The sequence below is a fragment of the Pseudorca crassidens genome, chromosome 7, assembly GCF_039906515.1.
Source record: "Pseudorca crassidens isolate mPseCra1 chromosome 7, mPseCra1.hap1, whole genome shotgun sequence".
Classification (NCBI taxonomy): Eukaryota; Metazoa; Chordata; class Mammalia; order Artiodactyla; family Delphinidae; genus Pseudorca; species Pseudorca crassidens.
The window spans coordinates 112458133-112483440 of NC_090302.1; the positions used below are offsets into that span (position 1 = coordinate 112458133).

Sequence of the window (25308 nt, forward strand, 5' to 3'; positions counted from 1 at the left end):
ACAGCTTACAGTAAACTGTTTTTTTTTTTTTTTTTAACACAGTTTCCAGGAAAGGGAAACATACGCATATCAGAGCTTTACCTTTAGTGAAGTTTTACAACTCCCGAAGGTAGAGAGTGTGTGTAGTGGGTGGGTGGGAAAAACAGGTGAAGGGAGTTAAACGGTACAAACTTCCAGTTATAAAGGTAAATCATGGGATGTAATACTGAGCACGATGACAATAGCTAATAATACTGAATTGCATATTAGAAACTTCCTAAGAGAGTAGATCTTAAAAGTTCTCATCACAAGAAAAAAAATTTTGTAACTGTGGTTGGTGACAGATGGTAACTAGACTTACTGTGGTGGTCATTTCACAGTATATACAAATATCAAATTTTATGTTGTACATCTGAAACTAATATAATGTTATATGGCATTTAGACCACAATTAAAAAAAGAGCTGACTTCCCGTGATTCACAGGAACATGTAATTAAACTGCTCAGGGCACCTTTTGAGGAAGCTGTCCTGTGAAGCTGATATGCCCGCCAGCAAGGTTTTCAAGGACAGCCCGTGTGTTACAGAGAAAGGACTTTGGGTACTTGGATATAAAAAGTAGATATGCACTGAAAATAATCTAACCAAAGGAAATGTTCAGTAAAATGAACATTTGTGAAAGCATGAAAAAAATGTTCTTTAGTATTGAGGAAATGACTTCCAGAGGTGCATGGTATTCTCATTTTGCAGGACCTGTTCTTTTTTTTGCAAATGATGTGGCCAAAAAGGGATTAATCTCCAAAACACACAAGCAGCTCATGCAGCTCAACATCAAAAAAAAAAAAAAATCAAAAATGGGCAGAAGATCTAAATAAACATTGCTCCAAGGAAGACATACAGATGGCCAAAAGGCACATGAAAGGATGCTCAACGTCGCTAATTAGAGAAATGCAAGTCAAAACTACAATAAGGTATCACCTCACACTGGTCAAAGTGGCCATCATTAAAAAACTACAAATAATAAATGCTGAAGAGGATGTGGAGAAAAGAGAATCCTCCTACAGTGTTGGTGGGAACGTAAACTGGTGCAGCCACTACGGAGAACAGAATGGAGGTTCCTTACAAAACTAAAAATAGAGCTAACATATTATTCTGCAATCCTACTCCTGGGCATATATATGGAGAAACCCAAAATTTGAAAAGATACATGCACCCCAGTGTTCACTGCAGCACTACTTACAATAGCCAAGACGTGGAAGCAACCTAAATGTCCAAGGACAGAGATGAATGGTAATGAAGATGTGGTATATATATACGCACACACACAAAGACACACACATGCACAAACACAGAGATGAATGGTAATGGACAGAGGTGGGACAGAGATGAATGGTAATGAAGGACAGAGATGAATGGTAATGAAGATGTGGTATATATATATACGCACACACACAAAGACACACACATGCACAAACACAATGGAATATTACCCATCCATGAAGAAAGAATGAAATAATGTAATTTGCAACAACATGAATGGACCTAGAGATTATCATACCAAGTGACGTAAGCCAGATAGAGAAAGACAAATATCAGATAACACCTTTAAAAACTCAGGGTAACCCGACTCAAGCCCCAAACTTAGCATGTTATCTGCATTTTTCCAAGAGGAGCTGAATGTCAAGGAATTTACATGAGTACTATTTTCATTTCCACAATAATAACATAATTCTAAGGGGCAGTGCAGTTGTTCAAATTAAACCTCTAAAAGTGGTCACACACGAAAGTCTGTGCTGAAGAAAGCAGCTAAGTGGCTGCAGTCCACAACACACAGCAATCCTGCCATTTCTTCTGTAGAAACAACATAGGAAAGAGAATGTCGCAGAGCAAAACTCAACCAAATCTCCCTTTTCACAGATTCCTTCTTCCATCACACACAGAAGGAAAGATTTCTTTCAAAATGACTACTTTCAGTGCTCCATAAAAAATGAAATCTCCTGTTTCCAAAACACACCATTGTATTCTGGAAACATCAGCAATCTAGAAAAATGTGTTAATTAAGCAGTGATCGTCTCAACTCACACCACTTCTGTGGAATAAATAACCTTAAGGGATGAAAATGTTGAGGGCAGCTAACCCTACACTTTTTTTAATATCCAGGAAATGACCCAAAACACGGTCATTATAGATAATCTGCATCAATTTTCAAGAATCACTTGGCTTAACAAGTATTATGGCTTTGACCTAATTATAAGCTTATTTTTCATGTCAGAGACATGGTATCAAAATACATGTTTGACCAAATCAGAATTTTTCATGGAATTATGATTAATTCTTTGACGTAAAATACATCAAGATCTTTTTTGACCCACCTCCTAGAGTAATGAAAAACAAAAATAAACAAATGGGACCTAATTTAACTTAAAAGCTTTTGTACAGCTAAGGAAACCATAAATAAGATGAAAAGACAACCCTCAGAATGGGAGGAAATATTTGCAAATGAAGCAATCGACAAAGGATTAATCTCCAAAATACATAAACAGTTCACGGAGCTCAATATCAAAAAACAAACAACCCAATCAAAAAATGGGCAGGAGACCCAAATAGACATATCTCCAAAGAAGACATACTGATGGCCCACAGGAACATGAAAATATGCTCAATATTACTAATTATTAGAGAAATGCAAATCAAAGCTACAATGAGGTATCACCTCACACTGGTCAGAATGGCCATCATCAAAAAATCTACAAAATAATGAATGCTAGAGAGAGTGTGGAGAAAAAGGAACCCTCTTGCACTGTTAGTGGGAATATTAATTAATACAGCCACTGTGGAGAATGGTATGGGGGTTCCTTAAAAAACTAAAAATAGAACTACCGTATGACACAGCAATCCCAGTACTGGGCATATACCCTGAGAAAACCATAATTCAAAATGACACATGTACCCCAATGTTCATTTGCAGCACTATTTACAATAGCCAGGATATGGAAACAACCTAAATGTCCAACAACAGATGAATGGATAAAGAAGATGTGGTACATATATACAATGGAATATTACTCAGCCATAAAAAGGAATGAAATTGTGTCATTTATAAAGATGTGGATGGACCTAAAGTCTGTCATACAGAGTGAAGTAGGTCAGAAAGAGAAAAACAAATATTGTATATTAACACATATATGTGGAATCTAGAAAAATGGTACAGATGAACCTATTTGCAGGGCAGGAAGAGAGACGTAGACGTAGAGAATGGACATGTGGACAAAGGGGAAGGGGAGGGTGGGATGACTTGGGAGATTAGGATTGACATATATACACAACCGTGCGTAAAATAGATCTAGTGGGAACCTGCTCTATAGCACAGGGAGCTCAGCTCGGCGCTCTGTGGTGACCTAGATGGGCAGGAAGGGGGGTGGGGTGGGAGGGAGGCCCAGGAGGGAGGGGATATGTGTATACATATAGCTGCTTCACTTCATTGTACAGCAGAAACGAATACAACATTGTAAAGCAGTTATACTTCAATAAAAAGCCACGGATTTGTCTATATTGTTTTATATAAAGATGTTTTAAACCCTGTCAAGGTTTGCTACTTTATCCTACAAGGTTTTGGTTAACTGCCAGCCCTTGTTCTTACTTAGGTACCTCTGACTTTACCCAAAAATGAAAGGTCTGAACTACAAGAGCCTTGGTAAGAGAATATGAACAGCTGGAACAGGCAAAGCTCTGTGATCATTAACAAGTTGATGAAAAATCACTCTGTTCTTTGCTGTTACATTGAGGTCAGTCATGAATATCTTGCACTAAACGTGAAGACTGAGGTGATGGAGGGAGCGTGACCTGCACATTTTTTAAGAATTTTCTGTATGTTGGGAAGGAAAACACAAACTACTGTGATGGAAGCAGAAGAAGGAATTTAAGACAGAAAAAAGCAGTAAGTAGAATTGCTCTTATAGCCTTCCTCATGTGATAAACTCCTGGGGAACCATTTTCTATCTGGGTCTCCATTCAGGGGATGCCAGAGGCTCAGAAATTCTAACTTAGAATGGATAAAAGAATTTCATCCATTGGGAATGTAACTATGCTTGAATACTATGTTAGATATGAACAGAAATTTGGAAATATTCAGAGTTTTTGATGAGTGAAACTGAATTTTAAAGATGATATAGTATCTACATAAACTGATAGAATACACTTAATATTGTTTACGAAAAGGTACCTGAAATACAGCAAGGAAGTATATTTGTGTTAGGAGCAGTGAGCTGGGAATAAGAAAAATAAATTACATGTTTTATGTTCTATTTATCCTTGAGTAATTTGGCTTAAAAATTCAGTGTCTACCTTTCATTACAATATACCTTTAAACCTATATGAACTTTCTAAATACGTGACCAGCAGAGTTGTGGAGAAGGCAGCTTGCTTCTCTAAGTTCTAGGATGCCATCCTACAAAACACTACCCCCCAATAATTCATATATAATAAACAACTTGGAAATTCTGCTGTAAACACCCAGAGAGGCTATTTTGAAGGCTCTTGCAGGAAATCCCTCACTTTCAGATGTCTCAAAAAGGCTTAGGGAAAGGGGCCAGTTTTAGTTGCCACCCCAGCTGTCAGTGTCACTGGGCCACATTCTCCTGCACTTCACCCTTCTGAGCAGTTTTGATCCCTCCTCCTTCCTCTTGCTCTGTGCATCACCTGTTCTTCTTGATGTGGCCTCACTGCCTGAAATAGGACCCTCTCCTCCTCCAATGGTGGGACATCCACTCCTATACAAACCCACTTCCTCCTGGGAGCCCGGCTGGAGCAGGGCTGCTCTGTAAGGGGTCCAGCTGCATGCTCCTGTCAGCTCTCTGTCAGAAGACCCATCACGTGCCCTGCGATGTCTCAGGCACCTGAATAAGCTCTGAGCTCAGAGAGCGCAGAAACTACGCCCCCCATCTCTACATTCTTAGCATGTGGCAGAATCTGTCCGTAAGGGCTCAAAAACATTCATTCACAGCTTTGGCTCCAAGGCCAAGTACATCGAATAAAGTAAATTCTTAACCTCAAGACACTTTGTGGATTTTGTAAAATGTAAGAGCTCAGAAGATAAATTTCTATGGGCAAAGACATTGAATGCAGCCTTTGTCCTTATGTCCTATAGCTTAGGTAACTCGTATCCTTTATCAGGATGGAACTATGTCCCAGACAGAGCCTTCTCATTTCAAAATAGTGAAAAGAGGGGCTTCCCTGGTGGCGCAGTGGTTGAGAGTCCGCCTGCCGATGCAGGGGACACGGGTTCGTGCCCGGGTCCGGGAAGATCCCACATGCCGCGGAGCGGCTGGGCCCGTGAGCCGTGGCAGCTGAGCCTGCGCGTCTGGAGCCTGTGCTCCACAACGGGAGAGGCCACAGCAGTGAGAGACCCGCGTACCGCAAAAAAAAAAAAAAAAAAAAATAGTGAAAAGACCCCATACATCAGTAGTACAGTTAAATACTAAATGATTCTAAAGGAATATGCAATGCTAATTATCAAAATGAACAGTATTCCATTTTGTGTGTTTACAATTAGCCAAAATTAAAGCATAGAAAAGCTAACAATATTTTGAAAGGGTTTATTCTTTTTCAGATAGCAATGCATAATGGGCCAAAGTGTCTGCCAACTCCTCCCAACAAAGTCACCTAATCTCACCTGAGAAAATACTTAGCAACCAACACTCATAAAGGTGTAATGGAAACAGCATGAGGGATGAATAACAGCAAATGCTGTTAAACGTTCTCATGTTTTATTCACATCTACCCCATAATGTGTAAGACCATCATCATTGAGGCTATGTCGTGTTATGTAATTTGCTCAAGGTCGTAGCATTCTCGAGCGTGAGACCACAATCATGTCTCGGGCTCCAGCGATGCTGGCTGGCTTCCCGTTTGTGCCTTGTAGGAAAGCTAGGCTCTGAGTTACCTTGGGCCACTCAGCTTCCTATCAGTAGAATCGTCATCATTTCCTGCCGAGGTGTCTTCCACCTCAAATAGTCAAAGATAGTATCATTTTAGAAGTGGCCTCTTTCTGATAGTAGTTTCTTTCAGATATCCTTTACACTTTATTATTCCCCAAATAATTTGGAAGCTTAGATTTTTAAGCACATAATAGTCCCCTCGCAAATGACATGGGAAATAGTAAAAGTAAAGGACAACCAAAAGAATCTACCCTGAGAAAGAGGCCTCCTTCTGAAGTATTATTATCTGATGCCTTTGCTAAGATGGGAAATTTGAACAGCTCATAGAACTGAACTCTAAAATGGTATTTCTTTAAAAGGACTTTTCCATTAGTAACTCTTTTTACCACTGACTAGAACTAATCCATTCGTGCAACAAATATTACTTAATGCTTACAAGGCACCAGGTATTACCCTAGGTGCTAGGAATACACCAGTAAACAAAAGAAGAAATCTTGGCTCCCCCACAGGGTTTATAATCTAGTGAGAGAAGCCGGCAATAAAAAAGAGAAATACATAAAACACAGAGCATGTGAGATCACAGTTAAGTGCTACAGAACAGAGAAAGCGGTAGGAAGCACTGGGAAAGTTAAATATCCTGTTTTCCTTCTCCTTACTTATCAGCTGATACCAAGAAGGTAAGCTTACTGTGAGAGAAAACTGCAGCACCATTAAGGTAAAGGTGAGTGTTGATAGGATAAGAGAAAATGTCTGGAGAGGTAGAAATATGTAACTGTATATAGGGGATTTACATATCCATGTAAATACAATCTGGTCATGTTTGAAGCATCCCCATGTGTGCATGTACGTATATACATATGCCATAACATACGTACATAAGTACATACACGCACGCATGTATATACACACATATGTAATACATATATATATATATTTTTTTTTTTTGCGGTACGCGGGCCTCTCACTGTTGTAGCCTCTCCCGTTGCGGAGCACAGGCTCTGGACGCGCAGGCCCAGCGGCCATGGCTCACGGGCCCAGCCGCTTCGCGGCACGTGGGATCTTCCTGGACCGGGGCACGAACCCGTGTCCCCTGCATTGGCAGGCGGACTCTCAACCACTGTGCCACCAGGGAAGCCCCATAATACATATATTTAAAGCAGAAGCAGCACCTATGACAAAAGCAGTTATAGATAAGTCATACAAACCTCAGCATGTGCACATACACCCATCCGAGTCGAGAGCAGAACGAAGAGTTAATAGTGAGACAAAAGTCTGCAACTGAATTTTATTTTGGGACTCAGCATCTATTTCAGCTGAGGGAGGAACGACTGGTGAACGTAACTAACTAAGAGCAAGCCAGTATGTAAATCCTGCACATTCCGCTGTAGTTTCTTAACTGACCTTAGGAAACATAGTGCAGGTTTTTAATTTTATGATAAAATATTTCAAAAAAAGTAGTCTGATAATTTGCCATAGTACATCTCTCAGAGAGTAAGAATAGCTCATATCTATGTCCCCTCCCCGCCCGCTGTGCACACACACACAAACACACACAGGTAGCCAAAAGCAAAAAGCTCTCAACAGTCAGGCAACCTTGTATAAGAACACATATTTTTTAATCACTTGAAAAACTCTGAAATGAAGACTACTGAGGTCTGTCCTAATACTGAAAGGAGTGTCAAGATTGCCACACAAATATGTTACATAAATGTCCTACCTCCCCGCTCTGACCAAGGTCTTCCCTGCATTTATCATTAAGTCTTTCCCTATTCAAGATATATATTTGGGGATTAGATTTGACTGCTAAAAAGAAGAAACCACCCCCCATCCCCAAATCAGTGGCTTATGGTTATTCCTTCACGTTAAAAAAAAATAATAAAAAGTACAGAGATTGACTGAGCATCCTGAGTAGGCCCAGGACCAAGACACTCACCAGGACCCAGGCTCCCCCTACATGTCTCCTCTGTTCTCTCCACACATGGCTTCCATTCTTATGCTGAAGCGTGTCTTCATAATGGCTGCTGAAGCTCCAGACATCACATCCACACTGCAGGCAGTAAGAAAGGTAAAGGGATTCAGACCCTAAAGGAGGCATTTTCAGAATAAGCCATCTCACTTTGAAGAGTATGCCTAGATTCTGACACAGCACCTCACAATGGTTAAATCTACCTATGTCTTAATAATTAAAAATCACAGGCCCACACTTAGGTGCAGGATGGGAACATTACCACTGGGAATGAAATCAGGATTCCTTAACTGATGAAGAAGCAGTGAGAAGATTTCAGGCAGATAATCATTTGTCACTCTCATACTTAACTTCTGAAATTTTTTGACCCTCAACCCTATTAAACCCTTTAGAAGAAAATACCCCATTGTAAAGCTGTGTGAAAACTAGGAAATGGATTAGTTTATCTGCTCAGTCACCCCACCTTTCATATGCATGACAGTCATGTTTCTGAGCAAAGACTAAAGTCCACAGAAGTATCATAATTACTGGCGCACACAATGCATGCATGCATGTACACACAGAATCACTACTATGCAAAGCTGGCATCAGGGAGCTTTGAAGGCAGAGATTTTATTTTTTTTAATTATCTTTTCTTCTTTATATTTTGTAATAGTCAGAGGTTCACAGGAAGTTGCAAACAAATGTACAAGGAAGTCCTGCTTACCCTTCCCTCAGCCTCACCGCAGTGTTAACTTGTTATACAACTATAGTTCAATAGCAAAATCAAAATACTGATATGGGCACGATTCATAGACCTTATTGAGATTTCATGAGTGATACATGTACCATTTGTGTGTGTGTGTTTATAGCTCTACACAGTTTTATCACATGTGTAGCCTTGCATAACCCACACAGCAATCAAGAAACTCAATTGAATCGTCACCACAAGACTCCCTTGTCTGACCCCTTTAGAGTCACTACTCTCCTGTCCCCTCCACCTCCACCCCTAGCCTCTGGCCACACTATTCTGTTTCTCCATGTTTATAATTATGTTATTTTACAGTTGTTACATAAATGGGATTATGCATTTTGTATCTTTTTTGAGATTGCTTTTCTTCACTCAGCGTAACTTCATTGAAGTTCATTCAATTTGGTGTGTCTATCAATAGTTCATCCCTTTTTAAAAAGTTTTTACTTATTTTTTTAACATGCTTATTGGAGTATAATTGCTTTACAATGTTGTTAGCTTCTGTTGTATAACAAAGTGAATCAGCTATACCTATACATATATCCCCATATCTCCTCCCTCTTGAGCCTCCCTCCCACCCTCCCTATCCCACCCCTCTAAGTAGTCACAAAGCACTGAGCTGATCTCCCTGTGCTATGCAGCTGCTTCCCACTAGCTATCTATTTTATGTTTGGTAGTGTATATATGTCCATGCTACTCTCTCACTTCGTGCCAGCTTACCCTTCTCCCTCCCCGTCTCCTCAAGTCCATCCTCTATGCCTATGTCTTTATTCCTGTCCTGCCCCTAGGTTCTTCAGAACCACTATTTTCTTTGTAGATTCCATATATATGTGTTAGTATATGGTATTTGTTTTTCTCTTTCTGACTTACTTCACTCTGTATGACAGACTCTAGGTCCATCCACCTCACTACAAATAACTCAATTTCGTTTCTTTTTATGGCTGAGTAATATTCCATTGTATATATTTGCCACATCTTCTTTATCCACTCATCTGTCAATGGACACTTAGGTTGCTTCCATGCCCTGGTTATTGTAAATAGAGATGCAATGAACACTGTGGTACATGACTCTTTTTGAATTATGGTTTTCTCTGGGTATATCCCCAGTAGTGGGATTGCTGGGTCATATAGTAGTTCTATTTTGAGTTTTTTAAGGAAACTCCATACTGTTCTCCATAGTGGCTGTATCAATTTACATTCCCACCAACAGTGCAAGAGGGTTCCCTTTTCTCCACATCCTCTCCAGCATTTATTGTTTGTAGATTTTTTAATGATGGCTATTCTGACAGGTGGGAGGTGATACCTCACTGTAGTTTTGATTTGCATTTCTCTAATGATTAGTGATGTTGAGCATCCTTTCATGTGTTTCTTGGCAATCTGTATATTTTCTTTGGAGAAGCGTCTATTTAGGTCTTCTGCCCAATTTTGGATTGGGTTGTTTGATGTTTTGATATGGAGGTGCATAAGCTTCTTGTAAATTTTGGAGATTAATCCTTTGTCTGTTTCTTCATTTGCAAATATTCTCTCCCATTCTGAGGGCTGTCTTTTCGAAACCAAAAGGTTTGTGAGTTTATTTTTCTGTGTGGTGTTAGGGAGTGTTCTAATTTCATTCTTTCACATGTAGCTGTCCAGTTTTCCCAGCACCACTTATTGAAGATGCTGTCTTTTCTCCATTATATTCTTGCCTCCCTTATCAAAAATAAGGTGATCATATGTGCGTGGGTTTATCTCTGGGCTTTCTATCCTGTTCCATTGATCTATATTTCTGTTTTTGTGCCAGTACCATACTGTCTTGATTACTGTAGCTTTGTAGCCTAGTCTGAAGTCCGGGAGCCTGATTCCTCCAGCTCCATTTTTCTTTCTCAGGATTGCTTTGGCTATTCGGGATCGTTTGTGTTTCCATACAAATTGTGAAATTTTTTGTTCCAGTTCTGTGAAAAATGCCAGTGGTAGTTTGATAGGGATTGCACTGAATTTGTAGATTGCTTTGGGTAATATAGTCATTTTCACAATTTTGATTCTTGCAGTACAAGAACATGGTATATCTCTCCATCTATTTGTATCACCTTTAATTTCTTTCATCAGTGTATTACGTTTATAGCAATACAACCCTACCTCAAGAAACAAGAAACATCTTAAATAAACAACCTAACCTTATACCTAAAGCAATTAGAGAAAGAAGAACAAAAAAATCCCAAAGTTAGCAGAAGGAAAGAAATCATAAAGATCAGATCAGAAATAAATGAAAAGGAAATGAAGGAAACAATAGCAAAGATCAATAAAACTAAAAGCTGGTTGTTTGAGAAGATAAACAAAATTGATAAACCATTAGCCAGACTCATCAAAAAAAAAGGGACAAGACTCAAATCAGTAGAATTAGAAATGAAAAAGAAGTAACAACTGATACTGCAGAAATACAAAGGATCATGAGAGATTACTGCAAGCAATTCTGTGATAATAAAATGGACAACCTGGAAGAAATGGACAAATTCTTTGAAAAGCACAACCTTCTGAGACTGAATCAGAAAGAAATAGAAAATTTAAACAGACCAATCACAAGCACTCAAATTGATACTGTGATTAAAAATCTTCCAACAAACAAAAGACCAGGACCAGATGGTTTCACAGGCGAATTCTATCAAACATTTAGAGAAGAGCTAACACCAATCCTTCTCAAACTCTTCCAAAATATAGCAGAGGGAGGAACACTGAAACTCATTCTACAAGGCCACCATCACCCTGATACCAAAACCAGACAAAGATGTCACAAAGGAAGAAAACTACAGGCCAATATCACTGATGAACATAGATGCAAAAATCCTCAACAAAATACTAGCAAACAGAATCCAACAGCACATTAAAAGGATCATACACCATCATCAAGTGGGGTTTATCCCAGGAATGCAAGGCTTCTTCAATATACACAAGTCAATCGATGTGATAAACCATATTAACAAATTGACGAAGAAAAACCATATGACCATTCAATAGATGCCGAGAAAGCTTTCAACAAAATTCAACACCCATTTATGATAAAAACCCTCCAGAAAGTAGGCATAGAGGGAACTTTCCTCAACATAATAAAGGCCATATATGACAAACCCACAGCCAACATCGTCCTCAATGGTGAAAAACTGAAACCATTTCCACTAAGATCAAGAACAAGACAAGGTTGCCCACTCTCACCACTATTATTCAACATAGTTTTGGAATTTTTAGCCACAGCAATCAGAGAAGAAAAAGAAATAAAAGGAACCCAAATCGGAAAAGAAGAAGTAAAGCTGTCACTGTTTGCAGATGACGTGATACTATACATAGAGAATCCTAAAGATGCTACCAGAAAACTACTACAGCTGATCAATGAATTTGGTAAAGTAGCAGGATAGAAAATTAACGCACAGAAATCTCTTGCATTCCTATACACTAATGATGAAAAATCTGAAAGAGAAGTTAAGGAAACAGTCCCATTTACCACTGCATCATTCAGACTTTCATCACCCTTTATAGTTGTATAACATTTTTTTCTGTCCTTCACTATCAGCTTATTCTCAAGGAACAAACTGCCTTTTCAGCAGCATTTCTTAGACTGACAGGTTGTTCAAAGTCTGCCTTCTTGTGCACTGCCTGCGCCAATTGATAATGCATAGGACCTCCCTGTGATGGATGCTGGATTGTCATTCCTTTAAGTCAGTTTGAGCTGATAAAAATAGAATCATGTGAAATGTGCAATGGAAACACACCATCTCTCTCTAGCTTTTTGGCTGCTCAACGATTGTAAAGCACACTCTGATATGTTAATAGAACTAGACCATTATATTCTCCAGAAGGCACTGAATGCCAACATGAGGTGGGAACACATGATTTCACAATGCATTTCATGCAACACAAGCATAGCCATCCCAGGACCTTTTCCCATACCCCAGTGATGTGGAGTCACTGTCTTTTCACATTTACAGCCTTTGTCAGCCTTTGAAAACATACTAATCTTAGTTAATGGCATCAGAGGAGAGAGGAAATTCTAGTGATTTTTTTAAAAAATTGATATACATTCAGGAGTATATAATTGCACATGGCAAAAGTGCCATAAGTAGGAAAAGTCTCTTCTCAATTCATCGAACAAAATAAAGAATTTTATACAGTGACCAGGATAATTAATGTAGTCAAGGTACTTTTTAGAGAAGAAACTTTATCTAGGTAACTTAAGAAAAAGTAGTCCTTTTACCTAATATTCAGAGATAAGAGTAGCTGCAAGACTTAGAATGTAGTTCTGGCATCTAAGTGGTAATTCTGGGCACCAGTCCCAAGCCTAATGTAAAACCATCTGACTTTATGGTGTCTTCACTCATTTGCCACTAAGAGATCCCAGAATGGTGGCAATTTCCAGACTAATAAAATGAGAATAAGAACAGTACCCTTTTGGATAATTCAAAAAGTATGCTTTAGCATATAAGACTTCAAAGATAGTTTAACATTCAAGGAAATTAAAGAAGTATATTTCTCTTAGCAATAAAAGAAATAATTTGATTTCATTTAATGCCTTTCCCAGATGATCAATTTTCTCCTAAAATAAAAGATATAAGAAGTTCCAGAATTGTGAACACGTTTAAAAATACCTTCATCCCTGAAGTCTTTCACCATTTCATCTCTAAACTGAAATTTTGCTGAGCTGATGACCAGAGATAGCCTTTCTGACCAACCTTTGCAAAGGAGAGACAGATTCTTTTTACATCCTTTTTGCCCCCAGAATCCATTTTACAGACAACTAAACCTTTATTTATTTTTTTGATATGGCTTTCCAGTGGTTAACTGGAAGACTCCTGCATGTCTCAGAATGTCTACAGTAGATACATTCACTATCTTGTATGTATACATACATATCTATTCCATGGTTCCCACAAAACTTAATGATCTGCACACATGCTCTCTTAGTTGCCTATGGACCCATCTATGAGTGGGATGAATAAGCTGGAGGTGGTGGAGACGAGCAGGAGGGAGGAAGTGTAGAGGGTCTAGTGCTTGAAATTGAGACAAGAAATGGTCCAACCTTGATGAAGGGCATAGGCAACCTTGACAAGAACAGTTTAGGTGAAATGGCATGGGAAAAGACTGATTGGAGTGAATTAAAGAGAGAAATGAATAAACATGAATGAATTATACTTACATCCAGTGACTTAGATAAATCTACTTACGCATAATGTCCAGAAAGAAAGCCAGTAATAAGAGCACATTTACTGTGTGTATCATTCCATTTATACAATGCAAAAACCAGGTAAAACTAAGTCTCAGTCTTTAGCAATGTCCACTCAGACAGTAAAAAGATAAAGAAAATAAAAAGAGTGATTACACTTATGGAAGAACAATGGGGTTTAGACTGTGAATGTCAAGTTTGAGGACACATTTCTGCAGTAGTGGAAATGTTCTATTTCTTGATCTACATAGAAGTTTCATCAGTGGTTTCTTTTCTATTAAACAGTAAGTTGTATACTACATTTTATGTTTACATCTGTATGTATGTGTTTTGCAAAATAAAGCATTTTGAAATGGGAAACACAGTGGGATAGAATTCTACTTTCATCCATGACAAAATTACTGATACTGGACTTGGCCCACTGTTCTAAACAATTATAACACTGGAGAAAAGATAACCTAAACTGTACAAATCTACAACAGGCATTGGCTAGAGAGCTTCAACATACCATGATTCTTAAGAGAAGGGAAACACGTGCGGTGAGTTCTACAGTGCCCTGGTTTCCTTTATTGGAGGTAGAGCCAAAAAAAATACCAGTCTTACTGAAATTGAAAAGGTAAAATGGGATAACATCAACAGAGAACAGAACCAACAGAAAACAAAGCCAAGTCTGTCAGGTTCAAAAAGTCTTCAAGGAATTCTACTGCCATCCACAACAAAATTCAAAAACCTATAAATGAAGAGAAGATAATCTAGATTCCCTACAACATATAATTCACAGTATCCAGCACAGAGTTACAACTACTTAGCATGCAAAAAAAACAAAAACAAAAACAAAACAAACCCAGAAAACTCAATGTATATTCAAGGGAGGAAAAAAACACACAATTAAAACAGACTCTGAGATGACTCAGATGTTGAAATTACTAGACAAGGTGTTAAAAGAGCTATTATAAATAAACCAAGGACCTGAGGGAAAATATAGACAAAGAGTGAACGGATGACAGATCTCCATAGAGAAACAGAAAACCTTTAAAAGGATCAAATGGAAATTTGAGAGTAGAAAAGTATAATATTTCAGTGAAATTTTATTGAATGAGCTAACAACAGTTTGAAGAATAGAATACAGAAGAAGGGGGAGGTGAACTAGAAGACCAATCAATAATTGATATTATCCAATCTCAAAAACAGTTCTATTTATCTCTTGAAGTTAGAGGTCATGGCTGCAGAATTAGGCCAAGCAGCATGATGGAATATCCTTCAGCTACTTACACCTTCTGCAGTTTAGACAACAGGGCGGGCAGTTTGATTAACCAAGATTGTATTTTAGCCAGAAGAATCTAAAGAAATGAGGGAGGGGCCAGGGAGCTGAGGGGGGAAGCAGGAGAGAGTTTATGAAATTTGAACACAGCATTCAAGCTGTTTTAATAGACTAGTAAGAGCATGAAAAAGATTAAGAGTATGAATAAAGGTTGGGATTGATAAACCGTATCTCCAGGAGGTGTCCAAGACTGAGTCAGCCAACTAGAGGCAGTGAGCTGGAGATGTAGAAAGTAAGGGTCGGAAAGTGGAAGGTATAAAACCGAGATTGTGGAGGAATTTCAGTTACAGATACTGAAGGAGTCTAGGAGTCAGCACTACCCAGTAGAAATTTCTGCAAAGATGGAGGTGTTCTGAGCTGTCCAATATGGTGGCCAACTAGCCACACGTGCCTATCAAGCACTTGAAATATGGCCAGTGCAATTGAGGGACTGAAGTCCTAATTTGTAAAACTTTAATAGTCATATGTGGTTAATTTTATACTATTGTAGGCAGTGCAGGTTAGAGTATGATTACAGAAGTGAATGATGAGGCCAGAGAGGAAATAAGATTTATCTGGAAACTAAAGCCAGAACACTGAAAGGATCATCTACGTAGCTATTGAAATCACCAACTTTAATGTGTGTGGTGACATGAGAGGGACAGTGAGTCAGGAGTAGCAGCTTCAAGAAATGAAGGAGAGCGGTCTGGATGAGTGGAACAAGCAGGGTGATGGGTGCTCTAGTCGTCTGTCTGCCTGAGAGGGCTCCAGGGGGCCAGAAGCATGCACAGGGGAAAGGTGCCTACCCGTTACTCTGAGGCAGAAGAGAATGTCCAAAGAAAAGACTGAGACATTATTTTTATTTTCTGCCTGAAGCTCAGAGAGGTGAGGCAAATTGTTCAAGGTCACAGAGCTTAAATAAATGACAGAGGACTTGCAACTTGATATTTTCACTCCAGTGCCCCTTCTCCTAACCATTACACTCTACTGTACGCCCAGTACCCACTGCAGAGCCTAGAATATCTGAAGCACCTAGGACCTATTCAGTATTGTTCAAATTAGTGTTCAGTGAAACAGCACTGCAGAATGGCCATAACTATACCTAGCATTCAACTCCGCTGGCTACATATAACTGCATATAAACTGTGCCTATTTCATGGTGAAATCCAGCTGGTGATCTGAAGGACAGAAAAGTTTGTTTCTATTTGTTTTATGCTGCTATCAAGCAAAGTCCTGTGGACATGGTTTTCATCCTCTTCAAACTCCTCCCCCTTTCTGAAACACTAAAATGTAGTGTGATTATGTTTCATCACTGTGAAATAAATATTCGTTATCCTAAATTTTAGCCCTTCTAGTTTACCTTCCAGCCTTGCCAAATCATTCCTTTAGAGACACGAGGAGACAGACAGCAGTAGTTTTTGACAGTTTTAAAGTCACATAATTTACCCTGAATTTTCATGCAGTGTTATAAATACAATGTTAGACTACACTGAATCCCATAGAAAATTGGAAAGTTGGCTAAAGGAATGCTAATTCACTTCTTTACTAGAAATCGAAACCCAAATACAAAACCGTGAATCTTTCCTTTCAAAAGTTAATGAAAGGCTTCCCTGGTGGCGCAGTGGTTGAGAGTCTGCCTGCCGATGCAGGGGACACGGGTTCGTGCCCCGGTCCGGGAAGACCCCACATGCCGCGGAGCGGCTGGGCCCGTGAGCCATGGCCGCTGAGCCTGCGTGTCCGGAGCCTGTGCTGCGCAACAGAGAGGCAACAACAGTGAGAGGGGACGGCGTACCGCAAAAAAAAAAAAAAAAAAAAAAAAGTTAATGAAGCTTGGCTGCTTGTAAGAGTTCTTTACACTTGGCTCAATTTTCTTCTATTTGCTAACTTCTTGGAGCTTAGGCTGAAAAATGTGCTTGTACCTATTTTTTTTAATAAAAAATGAAAACTTCAATCACTTGTCTTTATTATTTTCATTTTTTCCCCGGAAGTCTGTCAGTCCTACCTGTAAGTAGGGAAGGAGCAAGTGAAGAGATGTGGAGAGGAGGTGCCCTTAGAGAAAGGGGAGGTTCGGAAAGAATAAAACGCCAAGGAAACCTCAGAGCAAGGGGACTTGACAAGATACCTCTTTGAAGTGGGAGGCATGAAAGCGGCTCAGAGTGAACAGCCCGAGAGGGGATGTGTACTCGGAGGCGGCCTCATGAGGGGTCAGAGAATGAGAGCATCCCTGATGGTGAAATGATAAACCAAGGAACAGCCACGGGCAAAAGGCAGCACTGAGCATCCTGGGAGGAATGGGGTGTGGCCACGGCAGATGAGGGATGAGGGTGAAAATGGTGGCAGCAAATGGGAGGGGCCCTTCTGACGAAAAGCTAGAAACAAACCAACCCTAAAGGACCAGCACAGTCATCTCCGAGGAAGTGCTTAAATCTGCACCGAGGCCCACTGGCTGACAGTGAATGAGTGCCATAAACAAGACACAGAACAACGGCCCCATGAAGTAACATACTGGGAAATAAAGTGCAAGGCAGAATTATCTGAAATGTCCCTAAGAGCCAGGATCTATGGAAAACACGGATGTCAGAAAGATGTATTTATCACGCGTGGGGCACCTGCAGTTAAACAGGCAAGACGGGTTCTCTAAAGATTTAGGGTCCAGTCACCAAGACATCAGCAGTGCAGTGTTCATGGAGCTGCGAGGTGTTCACAAAGCCGGACTACAAGCTAGTTGGAATACTCAATATTACACATGGTCCCTTCTCTAAAATCAATTGGAAAAAGAGAAAAGACTGAAAGAAAGTAAAAAATGAAGGAGCATATGTTTATTACTAGATGGCTGCGGGTTACGTGCAGAATGTATAGTTCCCTTGCGGTCGGACATTTGGCTTTTTTTCTTAAGTGATGTAACAAATAATACATGAAATATTTATATGCATGAAATGGACAGCTGTGTTTGCGTTCCTGCCATGTGTTTACAGGTCACTGCACAGGTGGATATGAGAGATGATCAAATGGAGGGACCAAGGCATAGACTTTGGACCCATGCTGCTGTGGAGCAAAGCCTGTCTCCATTGTTCACTGGCCATGCGATATCAGGCAAGTCCCTGTCTCCTCTGTCTCTAGGTTCCACGAGGACATGATACATTAGTGATTGTCAAGTTCCCGTCACAGACACCAGGCCCACGGTAACTGCTGCTATTACTGTTCTTTCTTTCTTTCTTTTTTTTTTTTTTTTGCTGTACGCGGGCCTCTCACTGTTGTGGCCTCTCCCGTTGCGGAGCACAGGCTCCGGACGCACAGGCTCAGCGGCCATGGCTCACGGGCCCAGCCACTCCGCGGCATGTGGGATCCCCCCGGACCGGGGCACGAACCCGTATCCCCTGCATCGGCAGGCAGACTCTCAACCACTGCGCCACCAGGGAAGCCCTATTACTGTTCTTCTCATCATATCACTGAAGGGCTAGAAAAGGTGCCTCTTTCATACTGTAAACCACATCATTTATTTGGGTTCACGGATGATACTTAATTAAAGCAGATTTACTAGCACTATCAAATGTTTTTACATAGGAAATAAAACACAGGAAAATGAAAGCAAATGTCTGTACCCAGAGAAGACTGCAGATGAAAGGCTGGCCAGTGTGAGCCAGCGCATTTCAGTAGGTGGATGCTGCGGCCTCATTAGGTTACTCAGTCAGGACTACTTCTGATTCTCTAAACATAGTGATCATGGACCAAAGTTGAGGGAGACCCTGAAACCCTTACTTCCCTGAAAGTGACTGACACCTGGGTAAACCACTGACCCATCACTGACTGAACTGTGTTCCAGTATACTGTGCTCTTCTAGGACTCAATTTTCAAAGCTGGAAGGCAATGATGAAATCCCAACAAAAGTCTCAGATTTGTACCTAGTTTGTCCACTTAAAGATTTTCTCACTTGTTTTTCTATCACATTTTTCTAACAATGCCTCTCATTGTTAAAATCTGTCTTATAGGCAGATGTTTTAACGCATCAAATGTTATCATCTTTCTGATTTTCCTTTCCTGCCTAATAAAAAGGAAACATTGTTGCTTTGACTTTTTTTTAAAAAATTGTATTTAAAGTAGATGCATTTTACAATATGATTTTCAAAAGGTTGGTTATCTTACTAATTTTTTTTCTTGCTTATCATTCTTGAGTTCCGTTCTTAGTTATTTTTCAGGATATATTCAACATAATCTTATTAAATCCCTATGGATAAGGCAATTATATTTTCTGAAGTTGCTCTTTTCATTTCTGTTGTATGCAGTTTTTTGTTTTATTTTTAATGTTTATTATCAGAAACTTTTCAATAGTTTCAGAAAAAGATTAATTCATCCCAATAAATCGTTAATATATGTGTATATGTATATATATACAAATACACATATACATATATAAACATAGAGAATTAAAAATTATTAAAGCTTGTTATATAAAATGATAAATAAAGTCTGAAACTGTACATTATAATTGCAATCTGTCATTTTTTAGTTAAAAGAAACATGTTTAGCTCTATTCCTGTTAACAAAGAATCTGACATTAATTAACAAAAAACTTTTGGAATAATGTAGGAGGTTCGGGGAAAAAAGCCTGGCATTTATAATCAAGGCCAGAAAATTATTGAATAGAAGCAAGTCAACAAATAACTTTCCAACTGAAATTCCTCTTCCCCATCTTTCACTTGCTTTTTCAAATGCATAATAATTCATCTGACATATGTCCCAATTTTTAAAAACTGAGACTTTGTGAATGATTCTTAGAGAACATTTGAAATTAAACAGTAAGAATAATCTTTTAGGTTCCTTCATATTTCATTCAGAAAGTTGCCGTTTATAAATGCCATTTGCAGCAACATGGATGGACCTGGAGATTATCGTATTAAGTCAGTCAGACAGAGAAAGGCAAACACCATATGATATTACTTATATGTGGAATCTAAACTATGACACAAATGAACCTATCTACGAAACAGAAACAGACTCACAGATAAAGAGAATAGACTTGTGGTTGCCAAGCGGTGGGGAGGGATGGACTGGGAGTGTGGGATTAGCAGATGCAAACTAGTATATACAGGATGAATAAACAACAAGGTCCTACTGTAGAGCACAGGGAACTATATTCAATATCATGTGATAAACCAATAATGGAAAAGAATATATATATATGTATAACTGAATCACTTTGCTGTACAGCAGAAGTTAGCACACTGTAAATCAACTACACTTTAATTTTTAAAAAATTCTATTTAAATAAATAAATAAAATTTAAAAAAAGAAAGTTGCCTTTTAAATTCAGTTACCAATAAAAGAGGAGGGCTTCCCTGGTGGTGCAGTGGTTAGGAATCTACCTGCCAATGCAGGGGACATGGGTTTGACCCCTGGTGCGGGAAGATCCCACATGCTGCAGAGAAACTAAGCCCATGTGCCATAACTACTGAGCCTGTGCTCTACAGCCCGTGAGCCACAACTACTGAGCCTGTGCACCACAGCTACTGGAGCCTGCGTGCCACAACTACTGAAGCCCACGCACCTAGACCCGTACTCTGCAACGAGAGAAGCCACCACAATGAGAAGCCCGCGCACCACAAGGAAGGGTAGCCCCCGCTCGCCGCAACTAGAGAAAAGCCCACGCATGGCAACAAAGACCCAACGCAGCCAAAGATAAATAAAAATAAATTTTAAAAAATAAAAGAGGAAAACATTCTAATATTCCAGCTGTTATAAATTTTCCTACTAAATTGTAAAGATTAAGCAATTTTACAGATGGATCAGTTTGAAATGATATGACTTCATCTTTATGAACATCAACGACAAGATTTGTGCCAAAGCCTCTCTAGCTAAGATTTAGGGAATGGGTCATCGATTCTGGCAGTCTTGGGTTTGCCACCAAACAGGTTCCCCAGTATTCAGGTAAGAAATTAGATCACCATAAAGCAAATACCTGGATTCTCAGCTCTCTGTCTCCCATTTGCTCAAGCAGGACACAAAGTTTTCCTCATCTCTACACAGCCCTAGAGGGTGTCTCACCTGCCCCCATCACGTCCCAGGCTTCTTTGTTCCAGGGTCCCCTCAGACCACAGATCTCCCTGAGGCCCGAAACTGACAATCCCCCAACCAGTGAAGCTTACAAAATGCACAGTGACAGGACAGCTCGGCCAAGAGAGGAGAAAGCTCTCTCTCCATGTGTGCACAGTAGGGCAGCCTGAGCCCTGAGATGCAACAGTGCCTGATGTTTTGTGTCTTGGAATTATTCCAAACTTTCTTGGGCCACACATCCACACTACACCCTCCCCAAGCCAATTCATATTTCCTCGAGTGCTGTAAACAGCATTCTCCTAAAATGACTGTCTTATGGGTACACCTAGTTTATGGCATTGACTTCCTTCTCCTCTTCGCTACAGCCAGTCCCTATATGCTGGGTCTCCTTGCTTCTTTGACCATGATGACCTCCGCCCTCTTTCTCTGTAAACCTGTCATATGTAAACTACAGCTGTGAATGGAACGTGTGATTTTTCTGAAGAAGCTCCTGGACCATCAGCAGATGCAAATAGATAACCAGCAACCAGCCACAGCAAGATGAACTGAAAGCCCAGCCCTCACACAGCAGGAAACTCTGCTTCAACTATTTGAACCATTTTATTATAAAAGACTCTACCATGCTCCATCCTGACTTCTGAAAAATCTCTTCCCAGTTTCATGATAAATACACCCAGAGCAATTTGAAAATTACTGATAAACTGGAATCTCTGCTGCATTTTGAAAATTTCATTACAGGTCAAATAATTGATCAAAAGTTTCTGAAGGGCCTCCCTGGTGGCACAGTGGTTGGGAGTCCGCCTGCTGATGCAGGGGACACGGGTTCGTGCCCCGGTCTGGGAGGATCCCGCATGCCGCGGAGCGGCTGGGCCCGTGGGCCATGGCCGCTGGGCCTGTGTGTCCGGAGCCTGTGCTCCGCAACGGGAGAGGCCACGACAGTGAGAGCCCCGCGTACCGCAAAAAAAAAAAGTTTCTGAAATGCTAGGAAAATACAGAAAACTAAGGCTCATGGAGCAGGTGATCATATGAATTTATCACAGTTGATGTGATAGGGTTTTTTTTCCACTCTCATAATCATCTATCTCTGTAGAACAGACCAGTTACATACTATTCACGCTCTAGCAAGTGACCTGTAAAATTAACAATCCAATCATCCGTACAGACAGGCTCTAAAATTTATCGCCTTTTTATGGGCCATTCTATTGAGCTAATGGAACCCTTGGCTTTTCTGACATAACTCCACCTAATTATCAGATGTTACTGGTGGGATTATCAGCAATAAAATGTTAATAGTATTTTGCTTGTATCAAAATTAAAAGCCCAAAAATCATTAAAATAAGGAAAGATGAAAGTATTCATCTGTACGATAACTAACGAAGTTTCAGGTCCATATGGTGGATTAACGAATACTAGAGTAATGCTGATGTTTCTGATGAGGATGGTGATAGTAATGATGTGAGGAATACTTTATGTATAATGATGAGGACAAAATCACCCTACACTCTAAATCACTGAGATTTCAAGGTCCCTTCCTCGTACTTCACAGCTTATAGCCACTGGCGTGCATATACGCAGTTAATTTTGTCCAATCTCATGTAACACTGCCAAGGTGAAAACGGGATCAAAAGATTTGCTGATGCATGTTGTGTATTTTTCATATAGCATATCAAATATTCAAGAGGCAAAGAGTATATTATATCCTTTCAAAAGATCTTACACGACTAAGTACCAGGAAGCAGGTTCAGTAGCACAAAATTCACAGAAATTGATATTTTTTAAAGTTAAAAATAACTCACGAAATGGAAGGCTTTACCGGTCACAGAGCCAGCCCTGACTCATTTTTATGAAGGCTAGATCTCACACACTAAGGAGGCTTTACAGGAGTCTTGCCACTGTCAGAGCAGCCCAGCAGGTATTACCATGCTGCTGGGAATTTGATCATTTCTCCTTCTCTATGTCTCTTTTTTACAGAAAGGGGAAAAATAGCTCCACTAGATATAAAAGGTTTTAAAGAAAGTGTCTTTTCACATATTGAATATATTTTCAGTTTTTCATGTGTGTGTGTGTATGTGTGTGTGTGTGTATACACACACACACACACATATATATAAAGCAGTTCTGTATATGTGAAATTAGAGAATACCTTAAAATAATATGGAATAAATTCAGAGGAAATTAGACTTTGCAGCATATTCCTGTGTCCTTGAACACTCAGCTCTTATAAAATAAAGACCATTTGAAGTCTTCCAAATTATCAACTATACTTAGTTTGGGGCAATGGAAGTCTCTTTTTTATTTTTTTAATAATACCAATATTATTGGCATTGGTTTCTAAAAATAAATGGGGTTCAGTTCATTTACCCTAGTTAGGAGTTAGAGGGAGGAAAAACTACTATTCAATAAAAAAGAATTTCTCCCCTGGGCTTAGCAAATCCCCAAAGGGTAGAAAATCCACTTCTGGTGCTGCAACATCATTTCAAGAGAGGGACAGCACAGCAGTTGTGTCAGACACTATGTGAAAAAGTGGTCCTTCCTGGCCAGGACAGCTGTTCTCTGGGTCAAATAAGCCAGACATTACATAATGCAGTTTAGAGAACTCAGAAGATCCTTATATGAATTATTTCCTTGTCCTAAGAGAAGTTTATATTCACCATAAGTAATCTACTTTTGTTGAAGGCACTGATGTTCCCATTAAAACTCACAGGTAGGCTCAGTCTTTTCATGACTAAGGTCTTTAAAGAAGTGAGCAACAATCATGACTTTCTTGATGGGGGATGATATAGAAGCTGCTGCTCAACTTTCCCACAGTTCAAGCTAGGATGTCGTAGGAGTGGACCATCAGGGTCATGGGTGGGCAGTTTTTTCTGTAAAAGACAAGATGATAAATATTTTCAGCTTTGCGGGCTGTGTGGTCTTTCTTGCAACTACTCCACTCTGCTGGTATAGCAGGCGGACAGCCATAGACAAGTAAGTGTGACTATGTTACCAACTTTATTTATGGGCGGCGAAATGTGAATTTCATGTAAACTTCACATTTTACATAATAGTATTTATTAATAGTTACTTTTCAACTATTTAAAAATGTGAAAACCATCTTTAGTTTGTGGGTCTACAAAGACAGTAAGTGAAGCAGATCTGCCTGGTGGACAGGAGTTTGCAGACCTCAGATCTAGGGGATGCAGACGTCGAAATTAACGTGTCTAAAATAGACCAGCTCTCTCCACCCCCAACGCACAAGGCTCCACATCTCAGTAAACGCTGTTCAGTTACGCATGGCAACAGCTTGATGGTTTTCCTTAATCCGTCTCTTTTTCTCTTTATCTATCTCTTTTTCTCTTACATCCCAAACCTAGTCCTGTCATCTGAACCTTCAAAATACACTCAGAGCCCTCACACTTTTCACCAAATGAACTCCTGGCACGTTAGTCAAACCACCTATGACGAACCCACTTGATGAAGTGATGTCTTACCTAGTCTATTGCATGAGCTGCCCTAATGTCCAGTCTTAGCAAACTCAATCCACTCTCCAGATTAATTCACAATCCAGAAAGATCTTTCTCTAAGATAAGTCAGCCTGGTCTCCACTCTTCTGTTTAAAAAACTCTCAGCTTCCCATCCCACACACAAGGAAAACCTCAGCCCATACTTGGGCCTACAAAGTCCTTAAGTCCCGATTCCCTCTGCTATCTTTGGCCCCCTTGTCCACCACTCCCACCTCTGCTCCAGCCAAACCAGCCTCCCTGTTGTTTCCGGAACACGTTTTCCTCAAGGTGTTGCATGTCTGTACTGTCCCCTCTCTACCTAGAGAGCTCTTTCTCCATAGATATGTGTGACTCACTCCCTCATTACTAAAAAATGTTTCCCTAACCAGAGTATCAAATAGCACCTCTCACCACCACTTTTTTTTCCATTACATTCTCTGTAGCACATACCACCTCTTGTCTTAGGACACATTTACTTGTTTCCCTATTTTTTCCTATAATGTAGACTCTGCAAAAAGAGACTTTTTTTCTTGACTGCTGTATCCCCTGCTGATAGAACATTAGCTGAATGAATATAGAAATGAATGAAATGACATCAGAACTGTCAAACGGGCAGATGGACACGGAGGGGATACCTGTCCACGTAGGCATCTTATTTTGGGATAGCCTCTCCCTTGT

General features: G+C 39.8%; 1 long non-coding RNA gene across 1 annotated transcript in view; it reads right to left on the reverse strand.

Moving 5' to 3' along the window:
- LOC137228226 (uncharacterized) overlaps positions 1-7962 on the reverse strand; it is an 81200-nt gene extending 73238 nt beyond the window's left edge. The window contains exon 1 of the long non-coding RNA XR_010945213.1: positions 7847-7962. This is a non-coding gene — a long non-coding RNA (uncharacterized lncRNA). The remainder of the gene's footprint in view (positions 1-7846) is intronic.
- Positions 7963-25308: the final 17346 nt, after the last annotated feature.